General features: G+C 35.2%; 1 pseudogene; it reads right to left on the bottom strand.

Annotated features, from left to right (window-relative positions):
- Positions 1-360: 360 nt before the first annotated feature.
- Positions 361-4,018, bottom strand: LOC102583108 (RNA exonuclease 4-like; annotated as a pseudogene).
- Positions 4,019-5,512: the final 1,494 nt, after the last annotated feature.

Genomic DNA, 5,512 nt, shown 5'->3' on the forward strand with positions numbered 1-5,512 from the left:
AAAAAGTGCAAATTTGGATGACTCTTTAAATTTCATTTTTGTCACATAAATTGAGACAACAAAAATAACATATATTGGGTCCATTTTAATTTATTTGTCTTATTTTTTATATTTAAAAATTGCGTAAAAATACTATAAATCATGATAATTGACAACATAAAATATTTCAAAAATGTTGTCTGTGGGTAGTCTTATTATGCCTTAAATAGGGTCAAAGAAAGTACAGGTTTGTGATAAAAAAACTCATTCCTTTATCCACGCAAGCAATCGCTTCAAAAACTCGGTTATTAGCCCCAAACATACCATTTATATTATTGGGCCCGTGCATAGCACGGGCAACATTATCTAGTAGTAGAATAGAATAAGAAGAAGAAATACCTCTATATTAGCAAGTAGAAATAAAATGTGTAGATAGCCAACTTTTCTTCAGGCAAGAGCATCACCATCACTCACCTCTACGCGCGCTGCATCCCGTGAATCTAGACACCAACACTTATAGTTGGATCTTGATATCTCTAAGAGCTCATTAGGCGTCATGTTCTCGTGTGCCATGGATTTCCATGGATCAGAGCTACTGCTAAAGCTTAGAGCTGGTGAATTTGATACCCTAATAGTCCCTTCCATTGGGTGGTCTTGTGAGCGGATCCTCTTGTACAACCGCATGACAGACACTGAATCTTGGTAAGGATCATGGAAACCAACTTGAATATCATATCTGTTTCGGTCCAAAAGTTTCAGTTAGCATAGCACGGAAGAGGGCCTGAATTGCCTCGTTCAAGCTCCATGTAAACAAGAAACCAACAGTGACTGAACATTTTCTTCGCTAGCAGGGGGATATCAAAGTTAAACGAACCATGGGAATATAATGGACAAACCTGACCAACAAAAATACGAAGATAAAATAAAACTAAACATGAGAGTGAGCAAGTTGCTTGCCCTAGATAAGTCTTGGTTAGGTATTTCAGAGAGTGGCTGACGAAATTGGTCTTCATCAGGGGGCGATATGTTGCAGTATCTCTGCATAGAATGAAAGCAAGACATGAGTATTTCAGGCCATGGATAGGGGGATGCATCTCGTGCAGAAAATATCTCCAAGGCATATGGAAATCACTTTTCCATATACCCAACTTGACAGAAAAATACAGAGAACATGAACAATTGATATGATAATTGTTACTTTTATCTTCATCTCTTCTGTTCGAATTTGTCAAAATGGATTACAAGAAAAGTCAGCACAAGCTCGCTGATCAACTTTCTGTGACAACCACATATTCTCCCATTGATGGAAGGAAATCAAGGCATCATGGAAGGACTTAAATGAACAAGTTTATGAAGTTCTAACCTTGACTTTTACGCTAACACATTTATTAGGTACCGACCTTGAATTTTAACAAATATACACATTTTTTAATAGATCCAAATTTCTTGAATTTGTTTTTACAGGTTTCACCACACATAAAAGTGAAACATAACTATTATTGATACTGATGCATAGCAATTCAGCATGCTGAGTGATTACAACATCCAGAAGATTCTCACAAGTGAGGTGTAGGGAGGGGAGATGTACACAGACCTTACCCCTATGCTTCTGAGGTAGAGAGACTGTTTCCGATAGACCCTAGGCTCGAGAAAATCATTTTACAGGAAATGGATTAGGCCAGAAGGATTAAAATGGATGGTGCTGGACATAATTGCTTATATTGAAATCATGATATAACCAAATTCTGCATAAAAATAGCTAGACTCTTAACTTTATTTTTATCTGTATAGAGATTCTAACTTCTTGATGATGTGGGAGTTCAAAACCAGTTCATGTAGAGGAGTCAGAAATTTATCTTCTTGGGTGGGGTGGGGTGGGGGAGTATCATGGTACTTGGGGTGGAGTAAATATTTGGATGATCCCAGCAAGTAGAAGGATCAACGTACCAGCATTTAGAGGAACATCAAGAAAAAACCTTAGGGGTTGGAAATTACACAAAGAGGGCCATTTAACGCCTTACCTAAGTGAGCAAACAAAAAACATGCAGCAAGGGCCTCGCAAAAAATACTAGGCTTCTTGACATCAGTACCTGATTAAGCGAGTTAATAGGTCCATATCAAGAACAAATCTTCTTCAACTTAAGCATTAATGCTCCACCCACAACAATAGTCAATTATAAGCTACTCCCTTTCTCTTTTTCTTTTTAAGAACGGTGTTGTCCACGCCAAATTGCGCGCAACTTGACTATTTTGGTGCTCTTAAAGAAGCATGTTATGTCAAATTATGGATAAACAAGCCGTCCATGTTAATGTATGGCAGTGAATGGTGTAATACACCTAATACAGATCAGGACCATGTCTGGACATAATAATACAGGATTCAAGGTTCCGAGAAAATGACTTTCATTTATTAGAAAGGAAAAAACAACATAAACTTACTTCCAAAGATGATCAGGATAATTCATTTTCAAGCAATCCAGGTGTTTCTCAAGGTTATGGCCAACAAGTACTTTTGCTCTTCCACCATCCAATCTTACTCTACTAATTGACTCTCCATTGTGAAGAATCTGGAGAATTCTCTCCCGGACTTCATTCAGAGGCATGGCATCTCATAGATTTACCTCCGTTATACCAGTAATTTCATACCTGGCACACAATGATGAGGAAGTATGAAAAGGTGCAATGCTAAAAATGTTACCACAAACTATAAATATATATGTTAATTTGCCAGCAGATACCTATAATCAGTCACAGGAATCTGAGGTAGAACAAAAGTGTGAAAAATAAGCTTCTCATCTTCGTCAACTAGGCATACCCTTGCACAAAGGTCTAGAGAGCAATCACTTCCCCCTCCAACCATTTCACAATCTAGGGCAACTGCTTCCCGATTTCTTATGCTGCTAATTCCATTACTTATATCCACTTCGTCTTCTGAATAAAGCATCTCTATTGTATCCTACAACAATTATAAATACACATTCCAGCAACTAAACATACATCTAGAGTATCTAAGTGCAACTGAATGACTGATTCTTGAGAATGCATCCAGAGAGAAAAGTCATCAACTCACAATGGGTCGAGGAGTGGCTAGATGACACATTTCCTCATGCTCGTTGAGAGAGTCCACGCTGCTGCAGATTTTCAGACACAAAATGCAGCCTCTTTCCGCAAAGATGCTTGAACATTTCACTTTGGACAATGGACCTAAATGTTTAGTGAAAAGAAAGCTTAGAGAGCATTTACACCTAAAGAAATTCATAGTCTAAGCACAATAACTGACCAGCAACGTGCTCCCTTAGTGATTCAAACGATTTGCAATGCTTGTTACAAACACCACATTTGGGGTCATGAACTGAATGATAAGACATTTTTATATGTTCAATGAGATGTTCCTTCTTCTTATACTGCTTGAAACAAGCAGAACACTTGTGCCTGACATCACATACAGAACATAAGCAAACACATTCAGGCAAATGAAAATCAAAATTTTATACAAGATTATGTCTTTACTCCTTCCATCCACAAACAAATACTAACAAATTCAAGCACCCAATTGTGTGACCTAGTGGTCAACGAAGTGGGTTGAGAACATGAGGTCTCAAGTTCAAATCTCAACACATACAAAAACACTAGGTAATTCTTTCCACATGTATACCGTAAAACTAGTCGAGGTGTGGGAAAGCTGGTCCGGACACCCCACTTGTAAAAAAAAAGAAGACAAATTCGAAGTATAATGGTGAAAGCATCTATTGAAAAGGACAAAAAGAAGAAATTGTTTTGACTTATTAGTATCGCAATAACAGGGTTTAGACTTTAGGAAAGTGGATTGTTAACTTATATGAACAAATTAATAAGCAAAAACAAAAACCCCATTAGTATCTCCATTGCAGTTGCAATTACCTTGTAGTGGAGAGGGGTTGCAGAGGAACTTCTGAGGGTTCGAATTCCATTGGAATTTGAATGAACTCCGCTGAAACTGAAAGTCGAATTAAAGAAAGTAAAAATGGACATGAATTGAGTAATCATGCATACAAATATTCTCATTTTTTTGCTTGGTACTAAATTGAGTATGCAATTGCAATTTGCAGGTCCCTCCATAAAGGAAGAAGGTACAATTTAGTCCCAATAATTTAGTATTCATATCATTTTTAATCATATTCTGATTCAGCCCACTTAATCATATGTTGATTCAGTCCATTAAGTATGTCTGGTTTTTAGGTCTAAATCTTAACTATTTACAATCAGAATCAGATCTGTAGGAGCGTCTTAATAACATTCAAACATATTTAATACGCGGTAAAAGAAATCATTGTCTCCTCTCTCTTCTTGCTCGATTTTGCTCTCTCTACAAATTTTTTCCTCTCTTTTCTCAACTAAACATCATTTTTTTCCTCTTAAACTGGTAAGTTTTCATAATCTTTACAAGTTGCGCGAAAACTAGACTATAACCTCTATTGGACCATTCAAAATTGTAAGTCTCAAAAACTTGAAATAATATGTTAAAAGATAAAAAGTAAAAGAAATATTTAGAAATTATATCCAAGTAAATACTTTTACGTATAAAATAAAATATAATGCCGGGTTGATTTGGTCTCGGTTAACTTTTTTTAGTTAAAACCAAATCAAATAAAGTATAGTCACGTTTTTTTTTCATATACCAAATCAAGTCAAACCAAACTATTAGTCTAGTTCTTTTCCAATTTGACTTGATTTGCAATTTTGTTTAATTTTCGGTTTGATTTTGTACATTCCCAAAGAGAGGTATGAGATTGTGAGAAGAGAGGACAACGATCATGATGATTAACATAATAGTATTTGAATGTTTGTATGAGGAACTACAGGACATTTATGAAAAAATTAATGAAGTTGTTTAGGCTCGTCAGGACAAGAGAGAGGAAAGCGGTGTATTTGCACGTTCAGGATGGAGGTAATTGGTCAAGATGGCGGTGGTTGGCAACGGCGGAGTCAAAATTAAGAATTTGGGGTAGGGGTGTACAAAATCGAACCGAAAACCGAACCAAATCGTAAACCGAGTCAAACCGAAAAAAATACCCGATTAGTGGTTTGGTTTGACTTGGTTTGGTATTGGAGAAAAAAAACCCGACTATATTTGGGCTGGTTTGGTTTCAACTAAAAAAAAAACAACCAGAGACCAAATCAACCCGACATTATATATATAATTTTAAAATTTTATTTCATACGTAAAAATATTTACTTTGATATAATTTTTAAATATTTCTTATACTTTTTCATAGTTTTTATCTTTTAATATGTTATTTCATGTTTGAAAGTTAGAATTCTTAATTGTCCAATAAAGATTATAGTCCATAAATGTTGGTAATTATAATAAAACTTAAATCAAAATCAAATTAATACTAATGCAAAAAGAAAATCAATTCAACACTAAGAATGACAATAATATTGAATATTTGTTCTTTAGTTTTACATAGGTTTAGGCAATTAAAATACATAATCTAATTTTAATTTCCTTTAATATTTAGTTAGGTAACTAATACTTATTAAACTTATTTTA

Source organism: Solanum tuberosum, unplaced genomic scaffold (genome assembly GCF_000226075.1).
Source record: "Solanum tuberosum cultivar DM 1-3 516 R44 unplaced genomic scaffold, SolTub_3.0 scf00207, whole genome shotgun sequence".
In the NCBI taxonomy this organism is placed as follows: domain Eukaryota; kingdom Viridiplantae; phylum Streptophyta; class Magnoliopsida; order Solanales; family Solanaceae; genus Solanum; species Solanum tuberosum.